The 23,722-nt window shown below is 36.6% G+C and overlaps 1 pseudogene; it reads right to left on the bottom strand.

Moving 5' to 3' along the window:
• The window catches only part of LOC107719499 (usherin-like), a 236,590-nt pseudogene that overhangs the window by 35,485 nt on the left and 177,383 nt on the right, over positions 1-23,722 (bottom strand).

The raw sequence follows: 23,722 nt of genomic DNA, 5'->3' as shown, positions 1-23,722 counted from the left end.
TTAGATGCATGGAGGACAAACATCCCTGAGGAGGGGACACTCACTTCACAATCTCAGATAACCTCCAATGAGCTGAATACATACACAATAGCACATTAAACCGATTACATTTAGCGCAGCGCTGATCGCCGGTATTAAGATGAGCAGATAGAATAATACACCAAGTCCTTTAAGCCACGAGTGAATTCTCTGCCCCCTGAATGTGATGTATTTGCCAGAGTTTATCCCGCTTCCAAATCAGGGCTAAGATGAAATCCAGTCATGCGTTCGTCGGAATGCCCCGGCATCTGTGGCTATGCTAATGATATTTTCTTAAGATTTATGCGGGCTTAGACTGATCTGACCTTGCATATGAATGACACTGGTCAACAAGCTGCGTTGCCCTTGACTAAAATCTTACCTTGTTGCTAACACACACACACAATCACGTAGATGCCGTAAACACTGTTTTTGCTGCCATCCAAGAGCAAGAATGTTGGGAAGACGTCTCAATTTATGGTTTAATCTGATCATTGTCTGGAATCCTTCAAGTCAAATCTGAATGGTTTAAATTGGTTTAAATTCACGATGTGCAGCAATAAAGGTTCAAGCACGGCCGGCTGTGTTGTTTCCGACCATAAGGGCAATGATGGCAGCGTAATGATAGAGTTAGCTACTCCCCGGCGCATCGCTCTCCGTTCTCCTTGAAGGATGCTTCTGTAACAGCGGAGCAAAGCATTCTGATGTGATCGTGCCATGCCAGTCTTAGCTTTATTCCCTCTGTGCGGGGTGCAAGCATCATGGCATTCTGTTTCATATTGCTCTCAAACAGCTCTGAATGTGCCTGGAATAATCAAAGTCAGCAGGGCAATGTCATCTTCCATTTAGAGCTGCCGATCAGCCTCTCTCTCTTCTCTGCACTCAGATACCACAGTCACTGATATACAGCTGATATCCACATAAGCACTCCACACACCATTCTGCGTTTTCCTGCTGTCAGACAGACAGGAACTAGAGAGGAAATGTTGACAAGTGTAACCAGCAGTGATTGGCCTGTTCACCTCAAGGTCACGGCATAATTACTGTTTGTGTTCGACAACGTTTCCGGCCTTCCTTTCAAACATGCCCTGACATGGACTCACATCTACACACACATTTATCCTCATGCAAGCTCTGCACTGACATTAGCCTGACAGCATCTTTGTATGGAAGTGCATTTGCAGAGATTGAGAGAGGAGTGCTAATAAATAGTACTGGTTGTTAACATGTCCACAGAGGCAAAATATGTCTTAAAATGGCCCTATGCTGACAGGACCAACTTTATTCAAGTACTGACAACTGTACTTCAGGCTAATATAGCTATGAATATTCAATTCTTATTCTGATGATTCTTCATTTCCATTCAATTTTCAAAGTCTTTTTTTTACTCATTGACGTTTCTGTTGCTCAAACAGCACAGCATGGTACTAGAAAAATACATTGTGGAGCAAAGAGAAAACTAACAATGCGCCAACAGACAAGACAGAGCAGGTTACTTCTGGTATGAAACAAAGCCTCAGCTTTCAGATTTTGTGATTAAGACATTCAAAGTATAAATCCCATTTTGTGGCTCTTTAATGTTACATGACAGATCACTGTAACGCCTCAACTCAAGTGGCACGTGAACCCATCATCTTTTCATATTTACTCAAAGCACGAAATAAACTGAACATCAGAAGGTATTTTATTTCAACCGCGTATAGGTGTCAGTACACAGCATTCTTTAAATTTAAGTCTACCAAAGTTAATCTACTCTCCTGTTTGAATTGTTTGTCGGACAAAATGGCGGATTTTGCGTTACGATTGATCAGATCGCATATATCAATTATGAGTAGTGCTGTCAAACGATTAATCGCGATTAATCGCATCCTAAATAAAGGTTTTTGTTTACATAATATATGTATGTGTACTGTGTTTATTTATTATGTATATATATAAATACACACACATACAGTATATATTTTGAAAATATTTACATGTATATACATTTATATGTTTATATTATTATATTTTATATTACATATAAATATATTTAATATATAAACATAACATATTTTTCTTAAATATATACATGCATGTTTTTGTATTTATATATACATAATAAATGTACACAGTACACATACATATTATGTAAAAAAACCCTTTATTTTGGATGCGATTAATCGTGATTAATCGTTTGACAGCACTAATTATGAGGCAATGTATGAAAGGAAATTCTGTTCAATTAACAGTGAACATTTCTGTGCCAAATGTCTCCATCCAAATGTCTTACTCTTGCGCAAAGGATTTGAACGCCTAGTGGTTCATAATGGAACTGCAGGGGATTTTTGAGATTGTGACAGACACAGCATTGCTAAAATAAATTCAAATAATAATAAATGAATTAATATCAAACAATTAATTAAAATGATTTAAAATGTATTTAATATTTTTAAATACATCTTTGTAATCTTTAATTTGAAATCATTAATTACAAATTAAATCAATATAAAATAATAAAAAAACATTAAATATAAAATTCTATTCTGATCTATACAAAAATAAGTAATTAAATGTTTCATTCATTATATTTAAGTGTTACAATTTTCAAAATCAAGGGGCGCTACAGTAAGTCAGTTGTTTAGGCTGATTAAGTTGACAAAATAACCCTGTTCTAGCAAACAGACTACCACAGGTACCAAGGCACAAGTCTACAGCCTATCAGACAAAAATCCTGATGACTGAGTGTGCAGAGTGATCAAATGAGTCTTTTATTGTGCAGTGAGCAGCATGGTATGAGATACCAGGATGTTTTGTTGATCATATGTGAGAATGAGTGCCTTGCACCTGTATATGAAGTAGTTAGTGATGAGTCCGATGACTCAAGTGGACCTCGATAATGGCCGTACCTGCAGCTGTGAGAACTGGAGGGTCCTGTGCTAATGGAGCAGACACCCCCTGTCCTACACCACAACCGTCTGCACATACAAATATTGACATGAAAGCATTTGATACGCAGGTAAAAATGACAACTAATACAACATATTTAAACAGACAGAAAGGAAAAATGGTTTGCACTGTTCAGGTTGCAGAGTACCTGGCTGACAGGCCTGTACTTGAATGTGGTAGATGGTGTAGGGGTCCAATCCTTGCAGTAATAGGGAGTGCTCTGGTCCAGCAGGGCGGATGAGGGGCCGCTCAGTACCTGCATTGAGCAGGATGTTATATTCCAAAGGAGCACTTGCATTATACACACCTTAAAGGGAAACAGAAACATAAAGTCACATTTACTTCTTTTCACTAACCAATATCCAATCACATCTTGTTTAAGCAGAAACATGACACCTATGCAACCACTCTCTAAACTCACAAACTAACCGAAAAGATTAGTGCCAACCCAGCATGAAAACAAACACACAATCAGCTCACCCAGTCCACAATCACAACATACGAAGAGCCGTATGTACTCGTAATACAGTGCAAGGACTGACATACAGTGGACCTGACACTTTGGGAAGCTTTGCCCTTGATTCAACATCCTTCTGGGCAAGCAGGCACTTCCCCCGTTCCGTCTATCCCACCGCTGTCCGAAACACACAGACACGCACATGGTCTTCGGTAATGCATTTGAACTAAAGAATGTAGAGTCCCGGCATCCACGCTTTGTTAATATTCCCATCACTAGCGCCTTTCATAATTTACGGCAACTGGAGGCTGATAGGTTATTCAACATTTATGAGACCCAAGATGTATTCAGAATGGGCTGATTATCTTTACAAATGAAAAAGTTAAATTATTCAACTTCCTTCATTGCGTCTCCCTGAGCAGATGTAGTCTTTTGCCTGAGACACAAAAACCCGCTGGAATTAGACGGCGCTTTGATCAAAACTTCCTGCCTGAGAAGTTCAATCGCACAGGTCCCTAAGTTCTATTATTTACAACTAATCACTGACTTTGGAGTTTTTGCACTTTCAACTTGAATGAGAGTCTAATAATAAATAATGGCACAAAGGAAAAGAAAAGGAACATGCTATCAGATCTGATCCATCAAGCACAGGTGCAGCTTAAAACCATGCCCGTTTCTGCATTCGGACTTAACCAAGCGTGAGATATTGTAGTTTGAAGGCATAGATTTTTTGCTCGCCTCTCTCGGAATGTAAAGTCAATAAAAGATCCGGCCTATGTAAATGTTTTCTGTGGGTATCAGGGCTGTTTAAGGGCTCTTATGATGTAATTGAGGTTGTTTAAGGGGATCCTCTCACAGGAGAGAGGCATAATGGGGCAATAATAGCAAAAGATGGACCATCTGAGGCAGACAATCAGAACCGCTTGAATGTAGCCTGTGAAATCACTCTTGAGTGTGCGAATATGCACACACACTCTTTAACACCCACCCACCCTCCTGCACCTTTTTGAGGGAAAACAAATACGTGCATGCAGATTCGCTTAGATGTGCTTTGTGACACATGACCAGGTGAATACATACACGCAGATCTGACATGCACAGGGTAGATGCTGCACATAGATGCTCTCTTGCACATATGTGCAGCAGGTGGGCTGGGTAGATGCTGCAAGCATGCATAAGAGCGGTCTGGGGTGCTAGAGTCTATGAACTACCATAGCTAATACCACAGGGAGAAAGAGAAGGAGAGAGAGAGTTTGCATTTGCTCTCCATGTGGGAGAACGTTCAGGCCACATGCACAGTGGGATGTGCAGATGAGACTAGCGCTGCAGTCTCCGAGTGTAAACAGAGTGATTGATTGATCAGTGGAGTCCGTTGGGCTGCAGTCTGCAACAGACATGATGAGAAGATCATGCAGGACCACAGCAATGACAACACACTCTGGATGACTGAGTGAACCACAGCATGGCCTCACTAAGAAGGACTCCCCAGAAAAATGATAGCAAAATTTAAAAAAAAGTTATTTTCTGTTCACTATCTTTGTGTTTCACATCTTAATAACCTAATTGGGATAATGAATGGTCTTAATAACACATGTTGCTAGTTACTACTCACTATGACACTATGAACTCTAATTTTATAAAAAATTTCATGCATACAAAAGCCTTTATGTATAATACATTATAAAGGGTTATTAAAGAGTATAATGCAATACAATTATTCATAATGTGCATTTTATTATACATTATATCTTGTTGTAAATAATTATAACTGAATTTAAAATGCATAGTGTAACAATGAATTGATAAGTGTAATAATGTATTAACTGTGGTTAAAATTATTCAATGCATTATAAGGTGCATTACAAGGCATAATTAATGCATTAAAACTATTGCTGTCAAACGATTGTATTCGTTAATCGCATCCAAAATAAAAGTTTTTGTTTACATAATATATGTGTGTGTACTGTAATATATACTGTAAATACATGTAAATATTTTCAAAATATATACTGTATGTGTGGGTATTTATATATACATAATAAATATACACAGAACACACACATATATTATGTAAACCAAAACTTTTATTTTGGATGCGATTAATCGTTTGACAGCACTAATTAAAACTACTTTTATAATGCATTATAAGTAAAGTGTTACCAATAAAACTAGCATTACAAGCACTAGAAAACTCATTTATAATATTTTGAACAATAACTGTAATTAGTATTACAATATTACTGTATACCAAATAAGTAATTTGTCTGAACAGCATCTGAACAAACACAATCATTAAAATGAAATAAGTTGCCATTGTTTCATAGTGTGAAAAAAAAAGGCATTAAGTTAATATTGATGTGAACTTCACCTCAACTCCACAGCAACAGCGAAGAAGGAGAGAATGAATGGGACACGATTGGACAGTGATGGCAGAACACACGCAGGTGAAGGGCGAGCGCATCTCAAACAACTCTCCCCTAAATCACACTAGAGGTAGGAAAAGCTGTCACTTAGGTTTGAATGTTAATTGATTGGTGGGACCCATCTATGTCCGGCCCGCACTGATACATGTACACCACGACCATGTTGGGCCCCTGGTAAATTACACACAACGCCACTCGTAAATCCCTGCCCATGTGCCGTCACTCTCGCAGGCCCGAGCAGGGATAAATCAGCCTTGCGTGAGTGCTAAATAGAGAGGCTGCATAGTGCATTAGGTTGTAAACATTACCTGGGGGTGACCAGGCAACAAAGACGGAGCGAGGGCCGTGGAGGCTGACATTATACAGAGGAGGAATCCTTTCCGGGGAGGAGACGGGGGTCTAAATGACGTATCTATCACTGAGACTGCTTCCGTCGCTGGTGCTGGCCTCCAACTCGTACACATATCTGTGAAGCAAAGATGGATAGGAGATAAATAAGTCAACTGCGAAACTAAATTATGCGATTAGCTTAAAAGTCTTCTGTCACAGAAGTTAAATTTGCCTCTGTTTCAGCAATTCTCCATTTCAGGTGGGAGTCGACGCTGTGTTTAATTATTCATTGTCTGCGAGAGAGGCGGGTGCATTGATTCTGCCATTAAGCCGTGTCTTTCATAGCAAGCGCAGCTTTGTTTGAGGATGTGCGTCTTTCATCAGAGTCCTCAGAATTGAGGCGTGAATGTCGGCGTAACAAACCAGTTGTTCTTTAAAATCATGAATGCAAGCTAAAAATAATCACTCGCATTGCTAGTTCAGAATGATGTCATATAGAGCAATTTTTGACAAATTTGTAGCAGTTACAGCAGACCTTACCATGAAAAAAACCCACAAAAATATTTAATTAAAAAATACAAAATACACTGTAATTTAACCAGGTTGAAATCGTAGTATCAAATAATAATAATTTCGCAATATTTCATCATTAAAAAAAACCCTGACTTGGTGGCTTGTTTCTAAATCTGTTCATTTATGGTTTCCTAAACCATCATATTTACCATTATCCAGTGAAATTTTATGGGCAAAATGTTATGGGGGCGTAAGATTTCCCTGCACAGAATTCGCTACAGGTTCAAGTTACGTGGATTCACCGCCAAGTTATCATTAACAAAAACTAAAACTAAAACCATTAAAAAAAAAAATCATTATTTGAATTAAAATAAACATTTTCTGAAATAAAACAAAACAAAACAAAACAAAACAAAAAACAAAACAAAGAAATCAACTTATTTTATTACTGTTACTTGCCAAAGCAACATTTGACATTTTCATTTAAAGCTGAAGTACTAAAATAACTAAAACTAGATAAACTAAAACTGAAAAAAACTTAAACTATATAGAAATATTGAAAAAATCTTATAAAAAGTCCAAAACATATTAAAATGAAATCAGAAAATATATAAATAAAATCGAATTAAAGATTAACAACAAACTATAATAAAAAAAAACTGTAAAAACTATAATAGTATATCAATAATAATATAAAACACTGTTCACCGCATTGTCAAACGAAAAACTAAAAGTAATTTCTGTGTGACTGGTGTTTCATACATCACTACACTATTGACAATAGACAGGGGACCTTTTCTGCATGCAAAAGTTTGCCTAAATTTAACGAATGAGACCACAAATTAGTAACTGTAAAGACAGATGGTCATTATCACAAAATAAACTGGCAGTATTTTAAACAAAATAAAAAAACATGTCTTTTCAAAGAAGGTTTCACCAGAATAAAAAACAAACAAACAAATAAATACATGTAAAATCTTTCAACTAGTCAGTTATTAACCCCCATGAAATATAAAATTTTAGTTCTGATATAAATGGAGAAAAGAAAATGCTCATATGACTAAGCCTTATTGTAATTCAGCTTTTACATTACACTTGATTCATTGGAAAAGTCCCCGCTGGATCAATATGGTGTGTTACTATTTAACAGATGACATTGTTAATGCAATGCTGATCAGCCCCTCCACTGTGATCTGTGACAGGCGTGACAGATTCTCTGAATGGACATGCATATGAATAGAAAGGGATGTGTGTGTGTGTGTGTGTGTGTACGCGCATGTATTAACGCCTGATGTGGGTTATAAAAACACTCTGCAGAAGGCTCTTTTAAGACATACATGACTTCACAAGATAGATTTGCCTTTTAAACAGAGATGGGTGTCAGTGCAAAGGTGTGCATTAGCAATGTATGTGGGTCATGTTCAACATTAAAGGCTTTTAATTTGCCATAAACTCCACAGCCAGCCATTAATACCTCCACATTAACTATTGTTCCAGCACTATCCCTTTAAAATAGTCACATCAGTTATTATAAACCGTGCTCATCATGTGTAATAAAAGCATTAGCGATATTAATCAGAGAACACGTGAAGAGTCTCACCAGAGAACAGCTGTGCATACCAACAAGGCCATTGTGTATGTTGCATACTTTAAGTCAAATAAACACGATGTGGCACATCAAAGGACGTGGCGAGCAGCTAACCTGTTTCCCCAGAGGGAGAAAAGTTAATATTTCTCTCGTCAGAGAGACTTTCTACGATGGTGAGGTAAGTGACAGCTAATCAACATTGTCATAAATAATCGATGAGCAGGAGTGCTGGCAGAACACCCCCCAGCCCCCTGCTTAACTGATTCCCACATCAGCCTATAGCCTCTCCGGATAATGAACCGCTCGTCTGCCACTGTAACGCTCCTTACAGGGCTAAATTGGAGGAAGAAAGGGAAAGGGAAGAGCATGGGAGAAGGGAATGCCTTTTGGCAGGTCATCTGGAATTACGGCAAATTAAACGTCATGGCTATCCCCGACTCCGTTTGAAACTACACTATAAACAAAAGCAGCGAAGGGACAATGAGAGGGAGGTCAGGTGACCAAATGACCTGTCTAAACCGTCCAATCAGAAGACACATGCTTTTGACAGTTCAAATCAGTGTGGAAGATATAGATTTGCATGTTTTAAAAGGTTTAAACACACACACACACACACACACACACACTCTCTATCTCCATATATATATACACACACGTGAGAGAATGCAGTGAACAATCTACAAATCACTGATTGTAAAATAATGAAACAAACAGATTTATCCTGTCTTAAGCAGCTTATGAGACTGAACCATTGCAAATATTTACACAACATATTGCACAAACTAACCAATTATTTTTGCACACACAGCGTCCCTGTGTGCATTTTTTGAATTCAGCCAACCAACAGATTTCACAGATGCTAAGACCGAATATATTCATGAATAACGAGGCAGTGACAAAACAGTGAAATTTCTACATCGAGAAAATTATTTTCTCATATTTACTAAAGTAGAACATTAAGCAGATTTTTTAAAAATTCAGCCCATAAAAAAAACATTAATTTAAAATCAAAATTTGTCTACAAAACTGACTACTAATATAATACAAAATACTAATACAAAAATGAGTTAAAATATTAAAAAAATCTCTCAAAAAGTATTTATATATTACTATTCAAATACTTTAATTACAATGCCCTATTTAATTAAATCTTTTAATTGAATTATTTAATTTAACGTTAATATACAAATGTACAAATATTTCAAATATTTCAATCAAATAATTATATTTTCTTATATTACAATGTTATAATTACTATATAATATATATAATTTATTGAATAGATACAAAATATAAATATATATATATATATAGAGAAAGAGAGACATTTTACATTTTTTAAACACTATGCAATATTATTATATAAAAGATAAAAAAATGCAATCATGTAATAATATTTAATTATTTATAAATGTATGTTAGAAAAAAAAATCCTATAACTATCTTAGTCTCACTGTCCATAAACAGCAGAAAAGTTTTGTTGCTGTACTACCCTGAGTCACAAGAGGAACGCGATCAATGCAACTTTCTAAGCCAACACTGCTGCTCATTAGCTAGCCTCCCTGCTCACTCCTCTTAAAAACTTCTAATGATTTGGTATCAGAGCTGCTCTGTTACTGAAGAGCTCTGTTATTGTAGAGTCCCAGGATTCTTTAAGACACACATAGGATTAGATGTCATCAATAATCAAGTGCTAATGGCTTGTTAAAGATGGCTGACAGATAGAACTTGGTGTTGGGCTGAAGGCCAGTGTCTGTGTGACTCATTTTTCCTCCGTCACCGCTGAAGACGACCACTCCGTCACACAGCAGCCGATACTGAGAGAGCAGGCCGTTGGGTTTGAGCGGCTGGCTCCAGTGAAGCTCCACTGCTGAGGAGTTCACCTGGATATGCCTGGGCACTGCCCACACATCTAGAGAGAGAAAATAAAGATGATAGGATAAGACAAGTGTTGACAGAAGGCCAGAATAATTTATCATAATTGTATACATATAGAATAGGCTTACAAAAAACTCTGAAACAGAGCTGTTGAGAAGGCTTACTGTGAAAAGATTGCATATATATGTATGTATGTATGTATGTATACAGTAGTGGTCAGAATTATTGGCACCCTTGGTAAATATGATCAAAGGCGGCTGTGAAAATAAATCTGCATTGTTAATCATTTTGATCTTTTATTAAAAAAAAATCACAAATATCTAACCTTTCATTGAACTAAAACAATTGAAAATGGGGGAAAATCTCATTATGAAATAAATGTTTTTCTCAAATACACGTTGGACACAATTATTGGCACCCCTAGAAATTCTCCTAAAATGTCTGTGAAGTATATTCCCATTCATATTTACAATTTTGAGCATACCAGGGTGATTATGAACATGAAATTATCCAGCCATGGCTTCCTGTTTCACAGGAATATAAATAGGAGGGAAAACTTGTCAGGTGCTCTCTAACCTCATCAGGAATTATAGGAGAAAACTCAGAGCTGTTATTATGCCAAATGGAGGTTTCAAAAAGCATTGAATAAAAGGGTGCCGTTAATTGTGTCCAATGTGTATTAGAGAAAAACATTTATGTCATAATGATATTTCCCCCCATTTTAAATTCTTATTCTCCAATGAAAGGTTAGATTTATGTGAATTTTTTTAATAAAAGATCAAAATGATTAACAATGCAGATTTATTTTCACAGCCTTCTTTGATCATATTTACCAAGGGTGCCAATAATTCTGACCACGACTGTATGTAACTGTGACTATGCATTGAAAATCAAATTTTTAAGGTTCTGCAATGTTTTTACTGTGAGATATGTTAAAGTGAGTGTGTGCATGTGCCTGTGCATTAACCTGCTGGTGCATCTTCCAGCGTGTGGCCCATAGATGGCTGACTTGCTCCGCAACCAGCTGCAGTGCATGCAACAACAATGAAGCTGTAGTTGGTATGAGGCTCCAGACCTGCAAAAACAGTCGACAGACATATTGCCTCTAAACACCACACGGAACAATCACCTCCTCAATTACATATCCATAGGTGCTAATGAATTTATTATGAAATAAAATATTATTATTATTATTTCCTTTATTTAACCAGGAAAATTCCACTGAGATATTACAATCTCTTCTTACAGAGAGACCTGGTCAAGACATTAAATAATACTAAATGTGAATATAATGTAATATATTTAATACTTAGAATTATTTAATTTATATTTATAATTTTTTTTATAAATGTATAAATTTATAAATTTTCACACATATAGTTCATATTAAAAAATCTATCAAATACTCTTAAAACTAGTAATTCAGCTAATTTAAACGTATAACAGCTCTTATTAATATACTTCACATGACAACAACGAATATTCTGGAATGATTATTCTTGGACAGCTAAATTTATAAATAACAGAATCAAAATTTTTTTTTGCTTAATTAAAAAACAGTATATTATATATATGAAAATAAATACAAATAAATTGTTATTTATAAACTTCAAATTAATTAAAATAGAATTATTAAGTTTAAATTATTTAAACAAACAAATAAATAAATAAATATAAAGTGTGAGTAATATGGTGTCTAACACAGCACCTGTGACAAAGATACAGCTTCAGCAGTCAGAACTCTAAATCTGGTTCTAATCCTGAAGCACTTTAAATCTCACTCTAATCCTGAACTCTGCGCACCCCGTAAAGCCGTGCCTGTGTCCGTGGTGGAGCACTGCCTCCACATCTGGAGGAACGCATGCACCTGTTTAGTATGGCTGACGGCCTCTCTCATTTAACCCAAACACAGATCAATGTTTTCAGAACGTTGAGCTGTGTTTGGGTTAAGTAAAGAATTCTGTTGAGCATACTAAACACAGGGGACAGCCGCTGAATACTGCCTTTAAAGCTTCACTTCACACATCGCCATGCAAAACATGTCCAGGTGTGTATTCTAGAAGGGCTAGGTTATTATAGTGTTGAGGGGTAAGTCATTATAGCATTAGGTGTTCAGGCGGGATGACGGCATTTGCATGGCGTAAATCCAACCTAATTCAAAGATCAATCTACTTGGGAAACTAACAGGAAGATTACATTATTCAGAAAAAAATCTTAAGAATTCATCTTATGGAGGTTAGATTTAGAAGTAACATTAGTAAAAGCATTAATATTCCAATTTGTTATTATTATTACTATTACTATTATTATTATTATAGGTAGGAAAGGCGAAATTAAATAATTAGAAATATTTTATTTTCCATTTTTTACATGACAATACTATTTTCATGGACTCAAATTTGCATTTGATGGAAGAATATGCTGTCTAATCATAAGCAGGAATTCGTAATTATTAATATGCATGCATATTATTCCAATAAAACTTAAACAACAATAATAAAATAAATACAAAAATCCTTTAACAACATCACCCTCAGTAAGATTTTGAATTCTCATAGAAACTGAAGGGGGCACTCTTAGCCTATTAAAGACACATGCACCTTTAATCAAAACGGCAAATAAATAAATATATAAATAAACAGGAGTTTAAAAAAAAAATCAATCATTTTAGCTCTAACACCTATAAGCACACAGCGGCCCATTTGTAGCACATGGCTAACACAAAGTGAAACAATGCCGTAACTGTCATCCAAATTGCTCTGTACAGCACCGTGAGGAAGTGTGAGGTAATAAACGATATAAAAAGGTATTTTATTGACAAGCTGCCATTTACTGTTTGCATTAGAGAATATGAGAAGATGATAGGTGCAATCCCTGAACGTGGCGACCTGATGAGAAAAGGCCTGCAATGCTTACTCACTTTACCTGCCACATTGATAAAACCTCTAAATAATTAAGTGCCCACTTCCTGTCTACAATTACTTAATGTTTTTTTTCTGTCTGGAGGGGATTATGAAGCGATCTGTGGGCTCCACGTGTCGGCCAAGCTAGGAGACTACCCCTGATGCCTTTTATAGGATCAGTTTCCTCCCGCTCACGCATAATTTAGGAGGCAGAGGTTCTTCTCTTCTATCAGGACATGGGCAGACAGACCACTGTGAACCCTGATAAAGCAGCTGCACACGGGAGACAGATAAGCCAGGTAAAGGGAACTCGGGATGATGCTGGTGCTGGTTAAAAACTAACCAGTGACTTTGAGATTGTTGCTTATTATGACATGAAGTCTTTCTGGTTTTAATTGTGTAAATTATGTTACAATTCTCTAGCATTACAATTTATTAAGATTCACTGCACTCTAGTGGGAAATAGAAATATAAATGCTAGTACTGTATATTAATAAATTATTAATTCATTTACAAATGTCCAATTAAACGCATGGCTTGCAACATAATTTAGATAATTGAGAGCAATAATTCACATCAGTTAATGAAAAGCTATACATATTTTAGATTCTTTGGGGATTTGATAGTTAATTTAACAGAAGCTAATTTGCAATGATGAAGTGACTACACAATATTAAGAGTTTTATCTCACAGGCATGTATAATTCTCTCATATTTGGACAAATAATTGACACATTTAAATGAAAATACAATTCTTTTTTTTTGTTGATAAATTAAATATTTAATAAATGTTTTATGCAATTACTTAAAGCACATGCCATGCTGCAATTTTTCATCATATATATAAAAATAAGTTTTTTCTGCCCTATTTAGGGTATATGCGGAGTAATCTATAATCTTAATTATACCATCTAAATAATCTAAAATATATTAAATCCATGAGCTTAGGACAACATTCCAAACACTATTTGTTTTTAGTTATTTAAAAAAAACAAAAAAAAAAACATTTAAAGCTTTAAACCTTTTTCTCGCTCACAAGTCACAGTTAAAACTAATAATGCTTTAATTATTGATGCCTTTCATTTATTTGGTCTCCATTCATTACAATAACAAAGGGGACAGGAACTGTCTTTGTCACTAGGAGTGATGTCATATGAAAGGACCGGCTCTCACAGTGCGCACAGCTCCTGTAGCTACAAAGGGCAGCAAAGAAATGTTTGAACGTGATCTCTTTCAATTCCATGCATCACACACAACTTCAGTCAGTTTCAGTCTTTGACAATATGGGCAGATGTAAACTCGCATATGTAATGATCGCAATGCAACTTGCTTCGAAATTAAAGTTTTAGTATGAGTTCTTTCATAGGTACCACATAGAAAAAAGCGAAATCTCTAATCCAGTGACTCTAATGTGGTGTTTAAAGTAGCGGCTTTGTTGCCACAGTGAAAGCAAGTAGGAGGCTTGGGTGCTTTGGTGTGTGTGTGTGTGCGTGTTTAATCATGTCAAGTGAGGGAGGGCAGGAAGTTTGGGGGTTTTAAGGAGCACAGAGGTGCTTCCCAGCAGCAGTCGGCGCTGAAACACAGACGCTCAGGCCGGTCGAGTCGGCGCACGCCACAAAACACTGGTAGGATTTACCAGCTCTGCGCAGAGGGACATGAAAGTCTCAACGCAGCTTTAGAGGCTCTCCACAAAGGAAACCCCGAGCAAAGGCATTTGCAGCCCCTGCCAGCATTTGAACGGCATCGCCGCCACCTCACATCCCAGCCAGCGAGTCCGCCTACGCCTGCCATCACCCCCAGCCAAGTCTTAAACACGCTACACTGCCAGCCAGCCAAATCTGCCATCAGATCCCCTCCCTCCCCGCTCACCCCAGGATCCAGGACTTTGCTGATCGGTTTGGTGCGTTCCTCCGCTGCCAACTTCAGGGCCTTCAGAGGAGAGAGAGAACTCCGAAAGCCCCTTACGGCCGCTGCTTGCTGAAATATCTTCGGTCGACAGCGAGTTGCAAAGGAGCTCCAGCCATTTGAAGGTCCCTGCTGATTTCAAACTTATTTACAAAGACGTGGTGCTTCCCAGCGGCCCCTCTGGAGTGCGCAGACAGACAGCCAGTGGCTGAGTGCTGCTGAAGGCAGGGAGGTCTGAGCTTGTGTTCGGAGAGGAAAAGCAAGAACTATGCGGCAGGAGATTCCTCACAAAGAACAGCAGCACAGGAAACCTGCTGTTTAAACATCGTTTGCTTTCAGTAAGACTCTGCCTACGAGGCATTTAAACTACACATGATCAGAATTCTCTAAAAAAAAAAAAAGTACAATATATTAAATTAAATGAGCCTGATTTTTTTCCTCCTGGATGTTCGTGAGCTCAAACACAGGAAGTGTGGGATGTTATGGGATGTTAGCATTCCCAGAGTCAGCTACAGTACCTCTCTGAGGAGCGGCTCCCTGCATGCGATTCATGCAGAGAGAAAAAGAGAGAATGTCTCTCGCTCCAGCCTGTCGACACTATTTATTTATTTAATATTCAGATTAATCCTGACTGGAAAGAGATCAGATGCTCCTCAAAACGATGTGCCAGACTCAGGTTTGATAATCATGTCAGTGATAGTGTCGACAGGCTGGAGCGAGAGACATTCTCTCTTTTTCTCTCTGCATGAATTACGCTTTTCATATGGTCCGTAGAGACAGACACTTACACCAGAAATGTGCTATCTGAACAGAATCCTGTTCAAAATGATGATTCAAAGGAAACAAGACATATTCTACTAAGACTAATTAATCTATAAATTAATAAATACATAAATATTATTATTATATTTGTTATTATTATTACTACCAATGCTATTATTGCCACCAACTGATTATCCACTGATTACAATAAATTATTATACTAACAGCAGTTGCACATCAATATTTGCTGAGAAAAGCCTCCAAACGTTACATTATTGCAGACATTATAAGAAGTGCCCGCGTATTTGTGTGCAAAACAAAGACAGTGTGTACAAAATAAAATGAAAAATAAAATTGAATTATTCTTCTTCTTTTAAAGAAATTTTACCTGAATTTTCTGAATTTAATTTCATTATATACTAATTATAGTCATAAACTGCATTATTGCATATGTCAATATTTGGTTCATAAAAACAATAATAATGGTTACACTTTATTTTAAGGTGTCCTTGTTACAGTGTAATTATACATTTAAGTACAGAATAATATTAATTAACTACATGTACTTACTGTACTACATGGTTAGGGTTAGGATTAGGGTTTGGCTTATGGTTACTTGCATGTAATTATGCAAAATGTATTGTTATTATAATAGTACATGTAACGTGTAACAAGGACACCTTAAAATAAAGTGTTAGAATAATAATAATAATAATAATAATAATAATAATAATAATGCTTCCAACTGATTACACATTTTACCTGAATTTAATTATATTACATATTAATTATAATAATAATCCGCATTAATGCTTGTACAAATATTTGATGAGTTTTGATGGTTTTAAAGCCTTTAAAACCTCTAAACATTACATTATTATTGCAGACATTATAATTAGTGTCTATGCTAAAACATTGTGTACAAAAATGTAAAATAAAAAAAACATTTGATCATCAAGATGATGATGATTATTATAATAATATTATAATGTTAATAATAAAACTAAAAATAACTTCTAATAAAGAAAAAACTGATCAAATAGATACTGCTCAGAGAAAAATGTAAATCTTCTTTGGAACGATATTTGTGAGCACTTAATCTAAATCCCTCTCTCTGTGTGTGCTGGCTGTTGTGCAGCTGTCCATTGCCATGTGCTGGGCTGCGCCGAGTCGGGCGGCACTGAAAGTGGGAGTGCGCCGTGTGCGTACCCTTGCGGTGGTGACGGATGGCTCAGGGCCAGGAACACTGCTCCTCTCCCAGGCAGATAAAAGAAGCCCCACAAATCAGCGGAGGCCTCAGGAGTGATGGGCAGGCTGGCTGCTCATTGCGGGAATCAGGTGTAAATTCAGTCATTAGATTGCTTCCAGAAACAGCATGCATAAATAAAGGCAGGGCACATGGAGGAGACACGGCAGATCCTCACTCTCTTACTCTCGCCGCTGCTGCCGTCAGGGCCAGCATGGGGCAGCGTGTAGGGGCGGCTGCTCTCTGCTGCTAAACTGATTCATCACTTGCTCTCTGACTTTCCTCTTTATTTCTCTCTTGCATTCATTACTTTCAATACCTCCTTATGTTGAAGTTCAACATAACACTGAGTGCTGCTGCTTAATAGTCTATACTGTAGGTATAAGTTTTACTTCAATGTTGATACATTTTACAGTTCAAAACATACTCCACTATTACTTAATGCTACATAAATTCACATTTTGGGTTCTGTGGACTGTAGCATAAGAAATTAGATATAACAATGAATCTAAGAAAACAGACATCTGGGACACAAAATCTAGGGATATTTATAATTCGCCACATGAAATGTTTAAATTATTTATATTCTGGTTCTAAAACAAATCATTAAAATATGAAAAATGTGACCCTGGACCACAAAACCAGTCTTAAGTCGCTGGGGTACATTTGTAGCAATAGCCAAAAATGCATTGTATGGTTCAAAATTTTAGATTTTTATTTTATGCCAAAAATCATTAGAATATTAAGTAAAGATCATGTTCCATGAAGATATTTTGTAAATTTCCTACCGTAAATATATCAAAACTTAATTTCTGATTAGTAATATGCATTGCTAAGGACTTAATTTGGACAACTTTAAAGGCGATTTTCTCAATATTTTGATTTTTTTGCACCCTCAGATTCCAGATTTTCAAATAGTTGTATCTCAGTCACGGCTCCGGGGGGTGAACAAAGGCCTCCTGTACCGAATCTATGCGTTTTTGTAAGAAAAATAGCCATATTCAAAACGTAATAATCACTTTAATGTAGCTTGCGCCAACAGTTGTACACGGAAGCAGTTTTGGGAGCATGACGTATGAGTTCAGCGTTGGGCATGCGCCGGTGAGTCTCGTGAAAACTAACGTTTGTTAACAGGAACAAAGGAAGCAAAGTTTCCTTACTTTAGCAAAGAAAAACCAGTCTCCTCTTGGCGTATATCGAAATCCTCTGAAATTCTTCTTTACAAATCCTCATTTTGTACTTCTAACTAGTGACCTTTGTTTTGATCTCTCCCCTGCGTACAGGAGGCCTTTGTTCACCCCCCAGAGCCGTGTGAGACACTTTGTTTTATGGATGGGCGCTTGTTATTTCACTTCTTTTGGACTGAAGCGCTGCAACACCCGCTGACTGCAATGATAGAGCTTGGAATAGCCAGGACAATTTTTAATATAACTCCGACTGGATTCGTCTGAAAGAAGAAAGTCATATACACCTAGGATGCCTCGGGGGTGAGTGAAACACAGCCTAATTTAAATTTTTGGGTGGACTAACCCTTTAAGACTGGTTTTGTGGGCCAGGGTCACAAATAGGGTTGTCAAAAAGTACCGACTTCGGTACCAGTTGCTATCAACATATCTGTTGAGCGCGTGAACACAATGGCCAATCAGCGGTGTTTAAGAATCCTCTCAGCAGCGCTTAAATTCTAGCGGGAAATGCTGGTATCGTCCCATTTTTTAAATTTCAGTACCGACTTGGTACCAAAGTCTTTACTTTTTTACAACCCTAATGAAAAATAAGTAAAATGAAAAAAAAATAAAATAAAAAAAATAACAGAATTACATCTACAGATCATAAAAAAGCATTCAAATGTATAGCAAGAATTAATGTATATGAAAAATATTTTTAATTTATTATTTACACTACCATTCAAAAATGTTGTATCTGTAAGATTTAAAAATGTTTTTCAAAGAAGACTCTTATGCTTACAAGGACTGATTTATTTGATTAGAAATACAGTAAAAATAGTACAGTTTAGAATAACAGTTTTCTATTTTAATATATTTTAAAATGTAATTTATTACTGTGATGGTGAAGCTGAATTTTCAGCAGCAATTACTCCAGTCTTCAGTGTCACATGATCCTTCAGAAATCATTCTAAAATGCTATTTGGTGATCAGTAAACATTTATTATTAATAATAATATTAAAAACAGTTGTGCTGCTTTAAACTTTTGTGGAAGCAATGACATTTTTTCAGGATTCATTGATGAATAGAAAGTTCAAAAGAACAGCATTTATTAGATTTTTTTGTAACAACAAAAGTATTTTAACTAGTCATTTTAGACCCATTTAATGCATCCTTGCATCAAAAAAAAAATCTTACTGACCCCCAAATTTTGAAAGGTACTGTATAGGTGATACCTGTGACATTGTAAGCCATCTCCCCCTCTGTATGCATGTGGATGACTCCAACGCAGCTCTGATTGATGCGGTACTCCCAAATGATACCGTTCTGTTTGGCTGGAACCGCCCAGCTGATCCTCAGGGCCCCAGGCCCCAACGCGCTCGCCACCAGAGCAGTGATTCCCTCTGGCTCCCCCTGGACAGTCACTGCCACAACCTGCACACACACCAAAAAGAATTACAGAGCTATTTGCCCTAATGGAGGCTTGGATATCCTGCAGTACAGGCTCTGAGCTGGTACACATACTCCTGAAGAGGTCGGATTCCTCCTGCATCAGTGAAGCTATGATCAGTGCCACGGTAGCGCTCCTGTCCATCACGCAGGATCACATAGTGACTTATCTCACCTATCATAGTACAAAAAACACACAGGGTCAAAAAGTAGCTTCAACACCTATTCCACTCAGTATAATAGTGAAACCGGTGGACTAACTTTCTTTCAAAATCACAACAGATTGGGCGGCAAGCCGTTTGATTAGCACACAGAGTGAAGTCCTAATGAGTAATCAGCATGTTTCTTTACATATTAAGTGGCACAGAAGTTCCCTAAAATGAAGCTTGTTATTCTCACTTAGTGTTTATGCGCATGTGAATTTCGTTCTTCATAAATTATTCTGTCGAGCTATGCAGATTACGCTTAATAACAGGCAGGTCTTCAGAGGAGAGATGATAAAACAATCAGCTAGTTCCACTCTGTCATATTATTACAGCCTGAAGAAAAAGCCTGTCTTCTAGTTTGTTGGGGGACATGTGAGTAAATCTTCTGAGAGTTACGACTTCAGGCGTGGATTACCCAAACTGATTCACTCCGTGATTAATCATTTACATAACCAAACCTTCTACTGAATAAACATATGACAATATTACCATGAGAGCAAGAAACCACAAAAAATGATGTACTCTGATTTGATCTGATTTGAAGGGGAAAAGAAATCAAACTATGTAGGATTTATTATTAATTCAAAAAGTTCATAACTATAAAGACATGAAATTTCCAAGATGTTCAGTCATTTACACTACAATGTAAATCAAACATATATTCTTAAAAAAATTAAGGATTGGCTTCACTTTACTATAGAGGGATGTTATATAAGTCAAGTACCACCTTTCTGAGATAATTACCATTGGGCTTGTTTGGAGCTGACAATTGAAGCTGGATGATGTCATCACGCAGACCCACATGGCTCCAGTGAGGAGGAGACACACCCCAAGGTGCATCTTCTTTAGTAGTGACACAAGAGGAGGGACTGAACCCACGGCCAAAGCTGTCCCAGGCTCCAATTCTATACTCATAACTGGTGTAAGGGTCCAGTTCAGAGTCTGAAATGACACACCAGAGAATACACAGTCACAAAAACACACACATTCCTCAGAATTCCCATGAAACCTCTTGACGGCACCACAGGAGTGTCTCTAAAGTGTCTCAGTCTTCACACAAAAACAAGACTAAAGTTTAAAGAGTAACCAGGGACCCTGCATTTACTGTAATGCTCTTTGTTATCAGAAATACAGTGGTTTGTTGTAAACGTGTGTTTGGGGAGTCATGGGTGTAAATCTCAGAGATGGGTTTCATCTGACAGGCGGAGGCACTTATAGGAGTGACAGGATGACAAAACACCCTTCTCAAAGGACAAGAGACAGTCTCACTAAGTTAACCAAGCTAAATTATTATTATTATTACTACAACAAAAAACAACATACAGTATGTAAAATTCAACTTTTAAAATTACATTAAAATAAAATTTAATTTTATATATTACATAAAATTAAGTTCTATGTATTTGCTTGTACATTAAGCAATATCAATTTACTTTTTATTTGATTTTGTTAATAAAAACAATTAATAATAATAATAATGATCAAATTTAACCAAGGAAACTTATCTTATTAAAAAATCAACATGTGTAAAATTCTACTTAATTACATAACTAAAATTTTATATACAAGTAAATAAATAAATATATAAATAAATATATGAGTAAAACTGTTAAACTATTTGCATTTGGTTGTACATACCAAGAAATACCAATTTACTATTTTACTTTTCTTTTGTTAATAAAAAAAACACTAATCCTACTACTACTAATGACTAATTAAAGGGGTTCATTTAAATTTCATTTGAAATAGAACTGGATTCAGCTGGAATGAATCTTAATGGAGGAAGTTAGTACAAAATCCTCTTAAAGTCAACATGAATTAGATTTTGCAACTCTTTTGTAATTTTATATAATATTTTCATATGGTAATTTGATCTATAAGGAATTGATTGGATTCTGAAGTGGGTGTTTCATACTAGAATGGAGCACAGTGTATTTTTGGAGTAGGGCGTTGTCAAAAAAGAAAGTTACTCTGTTTGGATGTGAAATTTTATTTTTTTTCTATTAAAACATATAATGGACACAAAACTAGGCACATAAGATTTAATCAGGGTCATTTTTGATTTTCTGAAGACTTCAAAATTCGCAATACCCCAAAAAGGTCTCAAGGGTGTTTGCTATACAAAGTCAGGAGGAAGTGAAATCGTTCATATTTGTGTGGCTGGCAAATCAACGCTTGTGCAGCATTTGTCCGAGAGCACTCAGTGTCATCTTTCTCTGGGGTGCGGGTATGGGGGCGTGAGAAACATCTGGAGGAGTGCAGGGCCACGACAGGTTTATACGCTTCCGCCCAGATGGTGGCACAGCGCTGACTAGAATCACTCTCCTCTTGATTTTCTGAAGACTTCAAAATTCGCAATACCCCAAAAAGGTCTCAAGGGTGTTTGCTATACAAAGTCAGGAGGAAGTGAAATCGTTCATATTTGTGTGGCTGGCAAATCAACGCTTGTGCAGCATTTGTCCGAGAGCACTCAGTGTCATCTTTCTCCGGGGTGCGGGTATGGGGGCGTGAGAAACATCTGGAGGAGTGCAGGGCCACGACAGGTTTATACGCTTCTGCCCAGATGGTGGCACAGCGCTGACTAGAATCACTCTCCTTGTGCCAGCCAGCCCCCTCAACTCTGGCATTAGTCTTGATTAAACAGACGTAACTAACCAAATAAATAACACCTCGGATGAGGTTGAGCCAGTACGAGGGGCCAGTACGAGACTCCCCCTGAAAGATAAATAAGTGTGCGAGTCAAGGGGGCGCTCTAAACGCCCTTAAAGTTTTAATGATGAGTTCGAAATAGCAGGTGAGATTTATGACTCACGACAATTAATACACACTAAAGCATCTGGTCTTGTGAACACATGAAATGTGCAGATGTTTACAGTGTGAGGAACATCCCTGAAATGACTGTCACTTTCCTTTTTGTGTGTGTGCGTGAGCCATTCAGTTTGATGTCTTTACATAAAAGAGCATGTTGGGCTTATACCAATTCTTTTTTATTAGATACATTTGGCTCTCGTTTGCAGGGCTGTTGCTTAAATTCACAGGGCTCGGGAAAAAAATTATGGCCCTGCTTTTATATAAATTCGTATTATTATGGGACACACATATTCATAAATTCATGCTTCCACATATAAAATATTAGAAAAAAAAGAGGGCAACAAACACACACACACACACACACACACACATTGGGTTTCCATGTTTTATGGGGACAAGGATTTGGATATAACATAGGGTATACTTGAACAACACACACACACACACAAACTTTTTATTCAATTTTATATATTTATGTAATTGTATGTATTATGTGATGTGTCCTCTTATCTGTGCAATTTTGGTAGAGTGCAGTTATCCTGTTATTTTTGTATTATTTATATAGTATTTTACATATAAAATAAATTGTGTGTTTATAAGATATTGAATTTCTACAATCAACACTTTTGAGGATTATATAGTCACTGATTTTGCCATCAGAGTTTCGTTTTAAACGCTTTTTAGTAACTTAACTTGGACATCCATGACCAGAACTGCTTTCTGGTAAATTTTAAGTACATACTGTTTTCTGTTTGTGGAAAATCAGGTATTTTAAATGTATTAAATTGCAACAAATGTGTAATTACAAATATATTTAAATACATGTCATACCTGTACATATTTCAATATAAATGATATTAAAGTATATTTTAGTTTTCCATAAATGCTTGTGAGAACACTTTAGCAATATTTCAAAGACAATAGAAGTAATTATTTAATTACATATAAGGATGTACTTAAGGCCTACTAATCTTAAGCAGAGGCGGACAGTAACTAAGTACATTTACTTAAGTATTGTACTTAAGTACACTTTTTGAGTATCGGTACTTTACTTGAGTATTATTTTTTCTGGGAACTTATGACTTTAACTTCACTACATTTGAAAGACAAATATTGTACTTTTCACTCCACTACATTTCTAT

The sequence above is a fragment of the Sinocyclocheilus rhinocerous genome, unplaced genomic scaffold (genome assembly GCF_001515625.1).
Source record: "Sinocyclocheilus rhinocerous isolate Xijiao unplaced genomic scaffold, SAMN03320098_v1.1 scaffold1234, whole genome shotgun sequence".
Lineage (NCBI taxonomy): Eukaryota > Metazoa > Chordata > Actinopteri > Cypriniformes > Cyprinidae > Sinocyclocheilus > Sinocyclocheilus rhinocerous.
This window is presented reverse-complemented; position numbering and strand designations above follow the sequence as displayed.